Source organism: Neophocaena asiaeorientalis, unplaced genomic scaffold (genome assembly GCF_003031525.2).
Source record: "Neophocaena asiaeorientalis asiaeorientalis breed wild unplaced genomic scaffold, Neophocaena_asiaeorientalis_V1.1 scaffold150, whole genome shotgun sequence".
NCBI lineage: Eukaryota > Metazoa > Chordata > Mammalia > Artiodactyla > Phocoenidae > Neophocaena > Neophocaena asiaeorientalis.
In genome coordinates, this window is record NW_020176571.1 from 12,982,886 (window position 1) to 13,001,750 (window position 18,865).

Sequence of the window (18,865 nt, forward strand, 5' to 3'; positions counted from 1 at the left end):
AAGGTATAATAAAATAAAAGCAGAAATTAATAAATGAAATGAAAAATAGAAGTTCAACCATTATTATTAATAACAATAATAATGATAAAACCTCTAGCAAGACTATTAAAAGAGAAAGAGAAAAAGCATAAATAAGTTGTATTAGACTTTAAAAGCTAAGGAAAATAATTACAGATATTTTCAGGATTTTTAAACCATAGTAATACAGAATAATCTATGCCAATGTATTTAGAAACTTGAGTGATTTGGACACTGTATGTACATGTTACATAAGAAATAGTAAACCTACATAAAACAAAAATAATGTTTTAAACATAAAACATCTCCTGAATCTAAAATACACCAATCAAAAAAATTCTTACTGGGGAGTTTTACTAAGTCTTCGAGCAAGAGATAATTGAACTAACAATAATTGCTTTAGACACTGGAAAGAGAGAAATACACCATTGATAGCAAAACTGGGAAAGAAAAACACAAGGCAAATATTATAAACTAACTTACATAAGGATAAAGATGCAAAATACTAAACAATTAACAAAGTGAATACAATAATGTAGAAAAAATTATATTGTGGTCACATTTGACTATCCCAGGGATGTAGGGATAATACAATATTAAAAATTGAGTTAGAATTCCACTGAAAGCCAAGATTTAGTAACTCAGACTGGATTTACTCTCCCTCCTGAAACAACTAAAAAACTTAACAAAATATGTGACAAATTGGTTTCTAAACATAGGTCATCAAGATAATGAAGGATGGTAACCCCTGAGAGAGGCGAGAAGCAAGGTAAGTCCAATGATTATCCCAGATTATGCTTGGAGAGGCATCAGCATAGGTAAGAGGTAACCAGATGGAGTGCAAGAGATTGGAAATTCAAGGGGGTCAAGGCAGATAGGGTTTGCAGATCAGAATATGTGGTTAACAACTAGAGTGGGAAAAAAATCGTAATTAATGGGGCTTCCCTGGTGGCGCAGTGGTTGAGAGTCCGCCTGCCAATGCAGGGGACACGTGTTCGTGCCCCAGTCCGGGAGGATCCTGCATGCCGTGGAGCGGCTGGGCCCGTGGGCCATGCGCGCTGGGCCTGCGCGTCTGGAGCCTGTGTTCCGCGGTGGGAGAGGCCACAGCAGTGAGAGGCCCGCGTACAGCAAAAAACAAAACAAAAAAAACGTAGTTAATGGAACATTGGGCAGAGGCCTCGGAAGGGTGTTGTCTCAGTAGTTGCGGAAATATTAGCCCTAGACTTACAGCTAGTCTGATCCCACCTTACAAAGCTTAAAAGCCAGACTCAAAAAGAGTACAGTGTTTCTTAAATAACTGTGCTCTAGAACAAAGCTGAAGAATATTTGTTGCCATACAAAAATATCCAGCACTCAAAACGGTAAAATTTGCAAACGTCTGCCATTCAATGAATAATGACCATGCATACAAAAAAACAAGGGAAGTACGACTGTACAATGAATTTGATAGCAATTTGGCAATATTTAGTAAAGCTGAAAGTACAGAAAGACCATTTGTAGCACTATAACCTGTATAGAAACTCTCACATATGTGCATGATACATGTACAAGAATGTTTATGGTGTCCTTGTTAGTAATTCATGAAATTGGAGCAACACAATGTCCATCAGCAGTGGAATGGATAAATAAATGTTTTTCTATTTACACAATGGGATACTATCTAGGAAAAATGAATGTCTGATATCTCCATATATGTGGATCTTGAAAGCAGAAAATTAAGGAAATAAGCTTTAGAAAAGTTATATTACAGAAATTTAAAACATATTACAATATTATATACTCTTTATAGGTACATATATACACACTGAAAGAAGAGAAACAAACTAGATTTTAAAAAGCATGACAATGGGTGCATCTGGGGACTGGGGATGGGATAATAAGAACCTTTAACTTCATCATTAATGTTTTACTTTTTACATATCACTTAAGTTTGGAAGCAATTATAGTTTTTAGTAATAGATATATTTGAAATTTATGTTATGAATTGAAGTTTTGTATGTTTCATGCCAACTATTTTTGAAAAGCAACAACCCTGATAATCAGGCACATAGCAACTAGTGTAACAATTACATGATATTTTACTCATCGCACTGAAAAATTCATAAAAATCTAACATTATTGAAATTGGCAAGGATGTAAGAAAAAGTGCACCCTCACACACTCATATACCAACAAAATAAACACATACTATGAAGAGCAACATGTTACTAATTTAGTGAAATTAAAATGCTTATTTCCTAATAGCCAGCCATTCTGCTTTTTCATACACATTAAAGAATGTTTTGCACAGGTACACTTTGGATATATTACTATTCTGATCAAGTGTTGTCTCTATGATGAAAAACTGGAAACTTCTATTCATTCATAGAAGATAAATGGGTAAATATCAGTATATTTATACAATGCATTACTATAGAGTGACTAATTGGAATACATTAAATTACAATGTGTACATATATATGTATCTGTGTACGTGTATGTGCATATATTTATTTCTAAAACCTTTTATGAAAGACACAAGTTGAAATAAATACCATTTGTGTAATTTCTAATGTAAAAATATGTACAATAGAATGTGCATGGATGTAGATGGATACATGTACAAAAAATAAAATGGAAAATATCACACAGAAATTGTGAAAGGATTACCTCTTAGAAAAGATGGGGGACATGGAGTGGGATTGAAGTATTGCCAAAGGTGAATTTTTAAATATTTTATTTATTAATTCTTAAAGAATAATACACATCATTTATTTATTCTTTTTTTTTTTACATCTTTATTGGAGTATAATTGCTTTACAATGGTGTGAAACTATATATATGCGAACACCAGTAGTGAGTTTTAGTGAGTATGTATCTGGGAAAAATAAAACAAGAGGGCTTCCCTGGTGGCGCAGTGGGTGGGAATCTGCCTGCCATTGCAGGGGACACGGGTTCGATCCCTGGCCCGGGAAGATTCTCACATGCCGCAGAGCAACTAAGCCTGTGTGCCACGACTACTGAGCCTGTGCTCTAGAGTCCGTACTCTGCAACAAGAGAAGCCATGACAATGAGAAGCCTGCACACCACTTGCTGCAACCAGAGAAAGCCCACGCACAGAACAAAGACCCAACACAGCCAAAAATAAAAATAAATTAATTGATTTTAAAAAATGACAAAAAGTAAAAGTTAATTCTTGACGATGACAATAGGAGTGATTGTTCTTTAATGGTTTGTACTATTCTGTATATTTCAAATATTTTTTAAATGAGAAAAAATAAATAACAACATATTTGAGAAATATCAAATATACCAAAAGATTTCATAAGGCAAGACATTATTTTTCAAATGAATATACCCTGTAAGTTCTACTTTACCTCAGAAAATATAGAAATCTATGTAGACTGTGTCATTCAGAGACATTTTCAATAATGAGAATGTGCTGTGGTTTGAACAGTGGATGGACATTTACAGATGGAGAAGAAAAGCCATCTCAGGAATACTGAATGGAACAATCTAAAGAGATTAAAGCTAGGTTATATATTCAGAGAGCAATAAGTAGACTAATGAGAGGAGCAGACAGCCAAATCCAGATGAAGTAGAAGGATGGATTGGGCCACAGTTGGTTGGTAAGCAGTACAAAATAATAGAATATCATAGAAGCCCAGTAAGGTGTTTAATCTGCTTTAGGGAGCAATTAACAGAAAGAATGAGGGATGATAGAAAAGTGTCTCAGAAATTAGTGTTCTTGGTAGAGGATCTAGGTAAGGACTCATATGCAAGATAAACACAAAAACAGGACCTGATGGCTAAGTGAGGGTATCAGTTTGAAGACAATGGGGGAGAGTCTGTTTAACATGGTATCTTTGACTTCAGACCTTGTGACTTGGTAAACATACAGTCTTGTTAACCTAACCAATGCCCAATCTCAACACCTTTCTTCCTTGCTTTTCCTAGTCTTTTTTGCAGTTGAGTGTGACCACATGTCACTTTTTCTGCATGAGACATAAGCAGAATGTGTTGGAAACTTCTGTGGAAAATTTTGCTTTTCTGATAAAATGGATTTTTTTGCTGATATTGCCTCTTTCTCCTTTCTTCCTGGTCAAGTGTAAACATAATGCATATCACTGTAGCAGCTGTCTTGCAACTATAAAGAAAAAACCAAAGCATCATGAAGTATCTGGTACTGACATTATTGTGCAAACTAGGCCAGGGCTATTTACTTTCCATTATGAGAGAAAAATCAGCTCCAATTTATTTAATATATTGTGATCAAGTTTCTGATACTTACAGCTGAAAGCATTCCAAACTGCTATGCTTGTTATATAACCTAGGGGAAGTTATTTTAATGCTCTGAGTCTCAGTTTCCTCATTACTTCATGTTTTGTGTATTGAATGAGATAATAAATATTTGGTGCTTAGCTTAATGCTTAATTCAAAACATGCTTAATAAATGGTATTACTCATTGTCAAAATAAAACAAAGTTGCTAAATAGGCAGATTTGAGGCTGATGGAGGCCGATACTCCCTATATTGTTCTTGCTTAGATATAGAGATGATCTCCAAATCAGCAGCTAGACCAAGCCTAGAAGTATGAGTGAAGTGGCTTAGCTGTCAAGATTTTATGGGTGTGGATAAAAGACAAGCCAGTAAATAATTATTCATATAAATTGAAATACATTTTTGACATGTAGTCAACACTCCCATACCAATGGTGAACACATGCCCTAATATGTACTACATAGCATGGATTAATCTTACCTGGTTTGGGTTGACCCCACACACTTACCCAGAGCTACCAACTCTTGAGCAATCTATGGAGTCTGTTCTTTAAGAAAAATGATGGGGCTTCCCTGGTGGCGCAGTGGCTGAGAGTCCGCCTGCCGATGCAGGGAACATGGGTTCGTGCCCCGGTCCAGGAAGTTCCCACATGCCGCGGAACAGCTAGGCCCGTGAGCCATGGCCACTGAGCCTGCGCATCGGAGCCTGTGCTCCGCGATGGGAGAGGCCACAAGAGTGAGAGGCCCGTGTACCACAAAGAAAAAAGGAAAGAAAAAAATAGAAAAGAAAAATGATGTTCTATAACCACAGGTTTCTTATTTTTCCATGAGTTGTATCAGTCTGTTAGCATTAGTTAGTAATAATAATTGGATTTATGATCTGTATTTGGGTTTGGTGAAATCTGGCATGGGAGCAGGGTAGGGTGAGGCAGTGGGCATGGAGATGTGGTCTTAATGGTTAAGGAAGGTCATAGAGTTGGAATTTGCCTCTGTGACCAGTTCACTCTAAGATATCCCATCCACAAGCTGAGGTTGGGTTTTGTGGTACTGAGGTAAGGGAGTAGCAGTCTGAGACCCAGACACAATGTGTTCTGTACAACTTGACCAGTGGAAGGAGGACAAAGAATTCTACACTAGAGTCTCTAGACACTTTTGATGCATATTCTTCCCCTACTGTTGCTGTACTGTACCCTTTACCTATATTAAAGCTGTTCCATGAGTATAAACATTTTGAGTCCTGTGAGCCCTTTCAACAAACACTTAAAATTTTTAATAGGTCCTTAACACATACAGTTATATTTAAAAGATGTTATACTAAGAATTATGTCATATTTATAGTTTAGATTGCTATGGTACAGATAACATAATAAAATAATCACTCATCTAATCATCTAATCTAAGCAATACCTTTTATGGGCTCTCTTCACATTTTTAACTTTTCCAGGGATAAAAACTATACCTTGAATTTTGTGTTGATCAAAGGCTTACTTCCCTCTGGGGTTACACTACATTTACATGCAACCTTAAAACGTATTATTAGTTTTGTCTGGTTTTGAACTATGATAAATGAAATCATAAAGTATGATTTATTTTCTGACTTCTTGTTTTTGGCTTAATATTATATATTTGAGCTTCACCTATGTTGTGGTTTGCAGCTATAGTTTATTCTTTTTAATATTTTATATTCCATTTAAAAAATATACCATCATTTATCCATTCTCCTGCTAATTGACATTTGGTTTATTTCCAATATTTTTTTTATAAACAGTCCCACAATTAATATTCTTGTATAAAACTCATGGTTGGACAGATGCAAAAGTTTTTCCAGGTATATGCATAGAAGGGGGATTTCTGAGTTACAGGGTTTGCACATGTCCCATGTTATGAGGTCATGCCATAACCCAAAGTTGTTGTACCAACTGGAACTCTTACCAGCAATACGATGTGATTTTCCATAAGTGAGTTATTTGCTTGCAGTTAAAATAAATATTTGTAGGTTCTGAACAAAATAAGTAGTGTATTTGTAGTATATCTTGAATGAAATATTGGAAAATTCTAGGAAATCATATATTTCAGTACTTCTTGATATGTGTTTACATTTATTTATTTGTATCGTGTAGGAATCAGTAAACTTTCAAATAAATTTGGAATATTTTAGATTAAATATAGATTTTTTTCATTTTCATGCCATTTCCCTGCCTTTTAAAAATCTTTATTGGATTATAATTGCTTTACAATGTTGTGTTAGTTTCTGCTGTACAACAAAGTGAATCAGCTATATATATACATATATCTCCATATCTCCTCCCTCTTGAGCCTCCCTCCCACCCTTCCTATCTCACCCCTCTAGGTGGTCACAAAGCATCGAGTTGATCTCCCTGTGCTATGCAGCAGTTTCCCACTAGCCATCCATTTTACAATTGGTAGTGTATATATGTCAATGCTACTCTCTCACTTCGTCCCAGCTTACACTTTCCCCCTGAGTCCTCAAGTCCTCTCTCCATGTCTGCATCTTTATTCCTGCCCTGCCACTGACACTAGGTTCATCAGTAACTTTTTTTTTTTAGATTCCATATATGTGCATTAGCATACGGTATTTGTTTTTCTCCTTCTGACTTACTTTACTCTTTATGACAGACTCTAGGTCCAACCACCTCAGTACAAATAACTCAATTTTGTTCCTTTTTATGGCTGAGTAATATTCCATTGTATATATGTCCCACATCTTCTTTATCCATTCATCTGTTGATGGGCATTTAGGTTGTTTCCATGTCGTGCCTATTGTAAATAGTGCTGCAGTGAACATTGTGGTACATGGCTGTTCTTAAATTATGGTTTTCTCAGGGTATATGCCCAGTAGTGGGATTTCTGGGTCGTATGATAGTTCTTTTTTTTAGTCTTTTAAGGAACCTCCATACTGTTCTTCATAGTGGCTGTATCAATTTACATTCCCAGCAACAGTGCAGGAGGGTTCCCTTTTTTCCACACCCTCTCCAGCATTTATTGTTTGTAGATTTTTTGATGATGGCCATTCTGACCATCAGATATCTCATTGTGGTTTTGATTTGCATTTCTCTAATGATTAGTGATGTTGAGTATCTTTTCATGTTTCTGTTGGCAATCTGTATGCTTACTTTGGAGAAATGTGTTTTTTTGATATTGAGCTGCATGAGGTGCTTGTAAATTTTGGAGATTAATCCTTTGTCTGTTGCTTCATTTTCAAATATTTTCTCCCATTCTGAGGGTTGTCTTTTCGTCCAGTTTATGACCTTCTTTTCTGTGCAAAAGCTTTTAAGTTTCATTAGGTCCCATTTATTTATTTTTGATTTTATTTCCATTATTCTAGGAGGTGGGTCAAAAAGGACCTTGCTGTGATTTATGTCATAGAGTGTTCTGCCTATGTTTTCCTCTAAGAGTTTTATAGTGTCTGGGCTTACATTTAGGTCTTTAATCCATTTTAAGTTTATTTTTATGGATGGTGTTAGGGAGTGTTCTAATTTCATTCTTTTACATGTAGCTGTCCAGTTTTCCCAGCACCACTTATTGAAGAGGCTGTCTTTTCTCCATCATATATTATTGCCTCCTTTATCAAAAATAAGGTGACCATATGTGCGTGGGTTTATGTGGGGCAGACACACAAATTCTATCCTGTTCCATTGATCTATATTTCTGTTTTTGTGCCAGTACCATACTGTCTTGATTATTGTCACTTTGTAGTATAGTCTGAAGTCAGGGAGCCTGATTCCTCCAGCTCCGTTTTTCTTTCTCAAGATTGCTTTGGCTATTCAGGGTCTTTGTGTTTCCATCCAAATTGTGAAATTTTTTATTCTAGTTCTGTGAAAAATGTCATTGGTAATTTGATAGGGATTGCATTGAATCTGTAGATTGCTTTGGGTAGTATAATCATTTTCACAATGTTGATTCTTCCAATCCAAGAACGTGGTATATCTTTCCATCTCTTCGTATCATCTCTGCCTTTTTAAAACCAGAAAATCATACATTTTTTGCTCTATCAGGCATGATAGGAAATTGAAGACTGACAGAGACTAGTAAAGTTATCTGTTTTATGCAAACTTTATACAAAGCTTTGTTATAATAACTATAATGAGTGTATTATTTTAGGGCAATTGTATGCTCGGCATAAACGTGGTTGTCTGATAAGCCACATCTCATGACTTAAAGATGCATTATTGTTCTTTATCAATCAACCAGAATCTGCATGAATGCCAACTCTGAAAAGTTACAGTTTAGTAATAAATACCAGATACAGCGTCAGGAAAATTAAAGAATTTTCCTGTTTACATTTGGGATTTTGCCAGTTCCCACATGTAATCCTGGGAAAATCAGGTGACCTTTCTGACCACCAGCTCCTTCAGCTGTAAATTGCTAATCTTCACTGTGTTGCTCTAATGGCTAAGCAAAAGAGTATGTAAGAAAGTTTTTCATAAACTCCAGAGCTGAGACCAATAATTGTCAGGTGCTCAGTTCACTATTTTTATTTTAAGTCAGGGTTCATTGGTGTAAGCACTATAAGATAATTTACCTAGCAGAAAAAATTATTTATAAAGGTATTGGAAAACCCTAAGTATCATTGGAAAGGGTCAAGAACAACCTGGAGAAAACACAAAATCATGTAGCAGAATTGGCTCAGTGATGATGCCATTTCCTCCCCTTCTGTACCCCCGATGCCCACATGTACATCTTTGACACCATGGGTATCAGAGAGTGGATGCTGCTACTAACACTGCCAATATCTTCCCCTGGGAAAATAGATATAGCTTCTACCACTCCTGTAGGAATCCCCACTTTTTTGCATCACTAGCTTCTGAATAAATATCTAAGATGACTTTGGGGATTGGCAAGTTACATATCAGGTGCTTGCATCATAGTCACAAGGGAGGATATAAAAATAAGTAGAATATTTGGAATAATAACTTCAATTAATGAAAGTTAGGTTAGAGGCTGGTGGGCAAAAATAATGAGCAATGTCCATATATTTTTGTAATCCATCCAAAGATGTTGGTAAAACAAAGGTGCAGGAAAGTTAAGTGACATATCTTAAGTCACAGAATTATTAGGGGGCAGACACACAAATTGAAACCTGCATGTGCCTTGACTTCAAAGAACACAGCCAACAAACTATCCTAAATCATTTAAATAAAAGTAAGCCTGCTATGCTCAGGTTTTATTTTATTTTATTTTTCCTTAATACTTGGGGACCAAAGAATAAATTGGATCTTTTATAACTTTACTGATGCCCTGGAATAGTTAATGATAAAGCTGTTTTTAAAAAATGGTGTTCTACCTGGTTCAGTAAGGGTGAAGGCTCTCTATGTTTTAAACTGTGCACTATGTTCATTGACCTCTTTCCAAATATAAAGTGATGCATACATTCTTTTTTTTTTTTTTTTTGCGATACGCGGGCCTCTCACTGTTGTGGCCTCTCCTGTTGCGGAGCACAGGCTCCGGACGCACAGGCTCAGCGGCCGTGGCTCACGGGCCCAGCCGCTCCGCGGCATGTGGGATCTTCCCGGACCGGGGCACGAACCCGTGTCCCCTGCATCGGCAGGCGTACTCGCAACCACTGCGTCACCAGGGAAGCCCATAAATTCTTAATGATAACAACAGTGACCCAAGTTACTGTTGTCTAATGGCTTTCAGATTTAAATGTTGATGATATAAGTTCAGTTCCTGAGAGCCTAGTGCTTACCCCATGGAAACTTCTATCACAATCAGTACTAATTTGCAGTCTAAACAGAAAGGCCAAGATTTGACTAAAGAGGCTAAATTCCCTTCCTTTCATGACTATTCCTACTAGCTTTGTATTACGAGCAAATTTTGAATATAGTCATCCTGCACAAATTCATATTTAAGCCTGAGATAAAGCATGACAGATCCAATTTGCACTGAGGGGAAAGTGTTACTTGTGGGAATGAGCTCATGCGTAAGAAGAAGAGAACCTAGTTTTGAGTACCAAGGCTGTTCCTTTTTCTTGTTTTGTAATCTTAGGCAAGTCACCTAAATTTTGTGACCCTCAGTTACTTTATCTGGACAATGGGGATAACAATACCTATTGCAAAATGTGTAATATTTCAAAGAAAATGAATATGAAACCATTGTGCTAAGATGCTCTTCAGATGTAGGTTATTATATTTAACTTCTATCGTTAACTGATTTGCAATACAATTTGGTAGCCAGGACCTACAAAGGTTACAAAAAATTGAAGGAAAGTAGTGAAACCTGTTTCAACTCAAAGCTTTACTGATGTACAACTGACAAAATTGTGAGATATTTAGTGAGTTCCCTGGTGGCCTAGTGGTTAGGATTTGGCACTTTCACTGTGGAGGCCTGGGTTCGATCCCTGGTTGGGGAACCATCCCACATGCTGCACAGCATGGCTAAAACACACGCATACAAAAAAATTGTGAGATATTTAAAGTGTACGTCATGTTGCTTTGATATATGTATACATTGTGAAATGATTCCTCCCATCTAGTTAATTAGCACATTCATTACCTCACATATATTTATTTATTTATATATTTACATTTTTTGTGTGTGAGAACAATATTAGTCTTTATTTGGGGGAAATGCTGTGATTCTTCTTGGCTCTTATTTAGTAGAAATTTATTTTTAACAAACTGTAAGTGATAGTTGGGCTGCTACCACTGAAGGGAGTGTGCTGCCCTTACTAGTAAGTAGAGTTCCAAAACTGGTTTATGGTTTTGGCATTGCCTAGAATACAGTTCTTAAATTTATCTGCATATCCTATCAATTTCACCTGAAATTATATCTGAAATCATTTATTTTCTCCATCTTGTCTCCTTGCTTTTCCTCTCAATGCATTCCTTACACATCCACCTTTGAAGTCTTTTAAAAAACAATCCAATCATATTTCTTACCCTGACTTAAAATTATTCAATGGTTTCTCATTTAAAATGAATCGGACACCTGCCTCTTTCCACATTTTTATCTCATGTCATTCTCCTCTCTCTGACGTCAACCATAAAGGCTTTCTTTCATATCTTCGATTTGTTGGTCATCTCTTCACTGCCTCCAAGACTTTTGCCAGTGCTTACTCCTCTGAAATAATTTTGCCCTTTTTTCACAGAGTTAACACCTCAAACTTCAAGATTCAAGATACATGTCAGCTCTTTAGAAAAGCCTTTCTTGACAATCCTAACTCCCTCCCCATTTTAATTAAATTATTTTACTTGCTTTTGCTTTAGATTCCTCCCAAAATGAGAGCTGCATGAAGGCAGAGGCCATGTCTATCAAGATCACCAAAACATCTCATACTGTTAGCAGAAGACCTGGCACGTATTACCTGCTCAATCTATGTTTATGGATGAATGAACAGACGGTTACCTGACTCACTAGCTGTCTGAATGGATGATGTACTAAAACCTTGCCCCTCCCACACTAAAATGAAAAAAAAATAAAACCTTGTCAATTACGATATCTATATTGTTCCTGGGAGTCTGCATGTAAATTAGAATTTTATTTTAAAGGCATGATTTCCCATTATAATTTCATGAATTATTTATCATTTATTTTAAGTGACTTGGGTAAGCATCTGTTATTAACAATCAAAAAGTATCTATCTTCAGATTCTTGATAAAACATTTAATAGCATCTGGGAATCAGGAGGTTTGATGAACATTGATCTCATCTCATATATCCCACCTCTCAATTCACAGCCTAGACTCCTCTCTATGATACCTGAACCATTGTTTTGTCATGCACAATTCCATGACAAAGAGTTCACTATTTCCTAAGTCCTTGCATTCCATTTTTTTTTTTTTTTTTTTTGCCTCTCATTGTTGTGGCCTCTCCCGCTGGGAGCACAGGCTCTGGATGAGCAGGCTCAGCGGCCATGGCTCACGGACCTAGCCGGTCTGCAGCATGTGGGATCTTCCCAGACCCGGGGCATGAACCCATGTCCCCTGCATCGGCAGGCGGACTCTCAACCACTGTGCCACCAGGGAAGCCCTGCATTCCATTTTTGAACAGCTCTGACTGCTGGAAACTTATTCTGTTTATCGAAGCCAAAATCTCACTTCTTTCCATCAATTTCTTGCAATTCTATAATTTTTAGCCATAGAAATCAGGCTGATCTGTTTGATGTATGAAACCTTCATATATCTGAAGATGGACATGTTGAATCCTTCTTAATCCCTTCTTCTAGCTAAACACTATGTTTTCCTTTTGCTATTAACTTCCACATAAATATAGAAAATACGTTTAAAGAAACATTTTTCTATATTTCTGTAAAGAATCATAGAGTGAATATGACTTCCAATGAATTTATGATTTAAATTCATGACTATGATTAAATGGGAATCATACATTGCAAGTAAATATTGGAAACTTCAATCTATAGACTTAAAATTTTATTATGTATTATTTTGTTTGCTTTTACGAAGTTTCCATATTTTTTGTCAAAGTTAGGCAGTTCTTTGAAGTAGACTTAGTAGAAGATTAAATTATGTACGTTTTTGTTTATAGATCATTTCCATATAAACTATGACTGCAGTCATCTCTTCCTCATGGATATCTGAATATAATTCACCCCTTTTTTTCTACCTCATCTCTTCCCATATATATGCACATATATACGTATTCACTATGTGTACTTTATAAACTTTGGTTTGCTGTATGTAACATATTTCATTTGCCCATTTGTGGTTTACAAATGTTAGTATTCTGCACATGAAACCTGAGGAAGAAAAGGAGGAAAAATAACTTTCAAGATTCTGCCACTATAGTAACAAAATTATCTCTTTGCTATTTCCTTGTTATAATAAATTTAGCCAAGATAATCCAAATATTAATTGTGAATTTTTGATATCATAGTAAAACAAAAAGCTAGAAAGTTTATATAAATAGTTTTATAATTTTACTGATTTTAAAGTATTATCTTTGTAAAATATTAGAAACTGTGGAATCTAGTATGTGTGTCCATGTAATATTTCATCTGTGTTATGAATGGTGATTCTATAAAGAACAAAGAAATGGAAAGATATCCCATGCTCTTGGATTGCAAGGATAGTATTGTTAAAATGGCCTTACTACCCAAAGCAGTCTACAGATTTAATGTAATCCCAGGATATTTTTCACAGAACTGGAACAAATAATCCTAAAATTCATATGGAACCACAAGACCCTGAATTGCCAAAGCAATCTTGAGGAAAAAAATCAAAGCTGGAGGTATAACCATCCCAGACTTCAGACTATACTACAAAGCTACGGTAATTGAAACAGCATGGTCCTGACACAAAAACAGACACATAGATCAATGGAACAGAATAGAGAGCCCAGAAATAAAACCATGCACCTATGCTCAATTAATCTATGACAAGGGAGGGAAGAATATACAATGAAGAAAAGACAGCCTCTTCAATAACTGGTGCTGGGAAAACTGGACAGATACATGTGAAATAATGAGATTAGAACATTTCATCACACCATAAATAAAAATAAACTCAAAATGGCTTAAGAACCAGTAACAACAGAAAGCATAAAACTCCTAGAAGAGAACACAGGCAGAGCACACTTTGACATAAATCATAGCAATATTTTTTTGGATCTGTCTCCTAAGCTAAAAGGAATAAAAGCAAAAATAAACAAATGGAACCTAATTAAACTTAAAAGCTTTTGCAAAGCAAAGGAAAACACCTATGGAATGAAATGACAACCTGCAGAATGGAAGAAAATATGTGACAAACAAGAGGTTAATATCCAATATATATAAGCAGTACATACAATGCAATACCAAAAAAACAAACAACCCAATCAAACAAAGGGTAGAAGACCTGAATACACATTCTTCCACAGAAGACATAGAGATGACTAACAGGCACATGAAAAGATGCTCCTAAATGTCTATCAACAGATGAATGGATAAAGAAAATGTAGTATACATACACAATGGAATATTACTCAGCTATAAAAAAGAATGGAATAATGCCATTTGCAGCAACATGGATGGACATAGAGCTTATCACACTAGGTCAGACAGAGAAAGACAAATATCATATGATGGCACTTATATGTGGAATATGGAAAAATGATACAAATGAACTTCTTTACAAAACAAAAACAGACTCAGAGAAAACAACTTATAGTAGCCAAAGGGTAAGACAAATAATCTAAGATATCACTTATATGTGGAATCTGAAAAATAATACAAATGAACTTATATGCAAAACGTAAACAGACTCACAAACATAGAAAACAAATTTGTGGTACGGAAAGGGAGAAGAAAGCAGAAGCGACAAATTAGGGGTATGGGATTAACAGATACAAACTACTATGTATAAAATAGATAAGCAGCAAGGATATATTGTATAGCACAGAGAATTATAGCCATTATCTTATAATAATTTACAATGGATTATAATCTGAAAAATACTGAATCACTATGGTATACACCTGAAAATAATATAATGTTGTAAATCAACTATATCTCAATACAAAAAAACAACAGAAATATGCTGTAAATAAAAACACAGAAACCAGGAGCTACACATATGCTTGTTGAAAGTTTTAAAAAACCAAGTTTTTTCCTCATTTACTATTAATATCTTTCCAAAAATATAATCATTGGGAAAACTATCAATAGTGAAAGAGGAACTGACCAAATCTATGTGAATGAAACAAATTTGAAAACAAATGAATTAAACACTCTTTGTTATGGTACTTGAGCTTAGGCCTCTTTCTGGTTTTTAGAATAGAGGATAGTAACTATAAAATTCATATCTGCATAACTATAAGTGAGCTAGATTCTACTAATTTAAAAAGAGTTGACTCTAGCATTCTTGACCCTATCTACTTTTACAAATTCTTTTCTGAGTCTTACTTTGCTACACTGATTGGATTAAGAATGGACACATAACCCAAACTGAGCAATGGTATTTTTGCTGACGTTTTTAAGAAACTATTTTCTCCTTGGGATAGCTGGAGCTGCAGGTAAGCCATCAATACCACAACATGGGGAGAGTCTACCTTAAAATCAAGCCAACAGACTGAAAAGCATCACTCAAAGATGACAGATGAAAGAATAAGTAACCCAATGACATTATTTGAACTATTAGATCTTAAAGCTCTTTATCAGATAAAGAGACCAATACACTTGTTTTCATATATCTGCTGATATGTGTTTGCTTTTAGTCACTTGCACTGAAATAGTCCTGACTTTTACACATGTTATATTTAGTGCATATTTCAACTCCTCATATAAAATGGAATAAAAAGACTAGGAGCCTTTCTGCTGCCTTTGGGTTTCATTTTGGAGAGCTATGGTATAGCTATACCTAAGGGTATAGCATTCCAAATGCTTACAACTGTCATTTATACAAAGAAAATATATTCATTTAAAAAATTATGTAACCAGGGCTTCCCTGGTGGTGCAGTGGTTGAGAGCCCGCCTGCCAATGCAGGGGATGTGGGTTCGTGCCCCGGTCCGGGAAGATCCCACATGCCGCGAAGCGGCTGGGCCCGTGAGCCATGGCCGCTGAGCCTGCGCGTCCGGAGCCTGTGCTCCGCAACGGGAGAGGCCACAACAGTGAGAGGCCCACATACCGTAAAAAAAAAAAAAAAAAAAAATTATGTAACCAAATATCAGTGCATGTCCTCTTATACTCTGAGATTTAAATTAAAATGGCTAGATGTCTCTGTTCAATATCTTCTGAGAGTGCCATGTCTCTCCCAAGAACCTACCAATCTATGTTCTCAAGGTCTCTATTTTTTCTGTTAATCTGTTAGCCTCCCTTATCTCACTTTAAATGATTCTTGTTTCATTTACGCCTACTCCGACGTGTAACTCAGGCTTTTATTTTAATTTCAGTCAGCCCTCTCAAACAAGGCGCATATACATAACAAGCTCTTAATGGTGTGGAGTGACAAAATGTGGTCTGCACTGCAGCCAGGAAATTATCACCTGTCACCTTTTCCCAATATGTTAGAACTTTCTAACATACTGTCCAGATTTTGCTTTTGTTCTTGCTTTTTCATTTCTTTTCTTTCCCTCTCTCTTTTTTGCTCTCTGTCTTTCCTAATTCCTATTCATTTCATCTGCAGGGTAGTTTGACTTCCTTTTTCTCCTCTATTCCCAACTCTGTCCCAAAAGCTTCACCTTCCTTAGTTAAATCACTATCGGGCTGTTTGTCCAAATAAATGCCTCCCTCCTGAACTCTCAAAGTAACTTTTTTGCCCTCTTCCTACATTTTAAAAGGATGCTCAAATTATAAATGTGTAGCTTTTCTTTCACTCTGCACATAACCCATCTCTCATTTCTCATACCAAGTAAGCATTTTAAACAAAGTGGTTCAGGAGAGAAAGGTGATCTCTGCTAACTAATAAAACGAAGAGATGTCATACCAATGTAAGTTCCTCGCAAGTAGCCATTCAGATGAAATTTCATCCTGGGCAACCAACTGACATCTGGTGGTAAGAGGGACACAAGTCTAGTCAAAATTTGAGTCATGTCCCAATTCTCTTATAACAAAGAACAGTAATTTGAAAGTTCATTGATTAATATGTAAACAGGAAACTTGTTTTGGAAGAGAATAAATCCAGCTGTTGACAGAATGGAAATCTTGCTCTATCTTCCTTGGCTGTTTATTGGAAAACCAGACTGCCTTTCATTGAAAATTTGTCCTGAATAAATAATATGGGGAATTAAGCAGATCTCTCAATTGGCTGATTCTTAGTGCTACGATTCCAGAACCAAAACTGAGTTCACTTTGAAACACATTAAACATAGTGCTTCAGTAATGTTTTCAGGTGATATCTGTAAATGTATGCTAGCGGGATTTGTTCTGAGAGTAACAAACCCACTCATGGGTGAGACAGTATTGTCAAGGATTTGTAACAACCTTGTGTCGCTGCTTCTGTAACACACACTACTTTCACTATGAACTGAACATAATGCCAATGTGTTTCCTTTTCCGACCTTGAGAGAACAGGGAGATAGTATTCGGAAGATGTTCTGAATTCTGTGAGATGTGAATCTGTGCTAACTATGACCTCCCTGGGATTTACTCACATAGAATATTACCCCTTTCCAATTGTTGTCTCTGAGCTGAGTTGCTTTGTTTAAGTTTTTTATTTTACGGACTAGCTATAAAGTCTGTTAGAAGTACCACTGAGCTATTTAAACCTTGCAGAACAGTGGCTAGAAAATGATTTGATTGCATAAGTCTGTAGGAATCTCTTTTATTAAACCAAGGAAAAATGAAAGGAATTGTCCCAGCCTTGAATGACATCCTATGGTAATAATCACATAAGAAGAAATTTCCTTCAAGTTTAAAACCAAACAGGTGGAAGCTGTCAGGACACACTAGCAAAGAATCTGAGAAGCTAATTCCAGCTCAATCTTTTCTATTAATGTCCCTTTGCCCACACAATCTTATTTCTGCCTGATCCACTGTTGTGTAAGGTACTGAACACAGCTGTGGATCAATGAAGTCATTTACAGATCCCCCTCGTGGGTAAGATAAATGATGGATTAACCTAAGTTCCCTGGGGCCTTTGTTTTTGGAACATATCCTAATGGTAACTGAAATCCCTTACTGGAGCTCCTTAAATTGTTGGCTTCTCTTTTCCTCCTTCCTAAATTTAAGGGTTTTTTGTTGTTTTTGTCATTGTTAACATTCTATTATTGCTTCCAAGTTACTCCAATTCTTTAAGAGCTGTCTATGAACATTGGTTTCTACGCCTAGCCATGGATCTTTCCTACCACAATGCAAAAGGCACATTCTTTTATCACATAGGTGCCAAATGCTAAAATAATCCCACAAGTCATTTATCTTTCAGAACTATGGAAGGCACAACTCAATTCCAGCACTTGATGTCATTAATATTGATGCTGAACACCAGGACAGAAGTAAACAAAGGACAGAAAAACTTGAGAGAAAATTCATGCTAATTTTTTTCTGAATTTTGGGGTAGTCATGATAAAGATGAAATTAAACTAATAAAGTATGAGCACTAGGAGAATGGGCATTTCTCCTCAATCTGACATAATCAATGAATTATTATTTTGGTGCTGGTGGCACCAGGATTAAGTGGCATTGGATTAAGTGTTTTATGTGTATTATCTTATTCAATGCTCAAAAGAATTTTAGAATATAGGAGTCCCCATTTTATAGATGAGGAACTGTGGCTAAAAAACAAATTTCTCCAAGGTCTCATAGTCAATAAAGAATTGAATTGCTGCTGGATTGACCATGGAAGATAACAACTAATGAACTTGGAGAAATAACATTTGAAACATATGCACCATCTATGCTCAACACAAAAGTCTTTTCTCTCATTTTTTATGCATACAAGAATATAGGAAATTGTTTATCCTCTAAGTGCATCTTAGAAGATACCTTATTTGATGCCTCTCTAATTCACTAAGAATTGAATCTAATAGAATGACGATATGCTACAGGAGTAAGTAAGGGATAGATTCCTGGGAGTAGTATAGCATCTCAAAATGGATAACCGGAACAATCTTGACAATCTGGGATGTATTTTTCTAGTAGTGACTATCTTTCAAAATGTTAATATCTAGTGAACTCTTCTGGTCATGCTTTTCA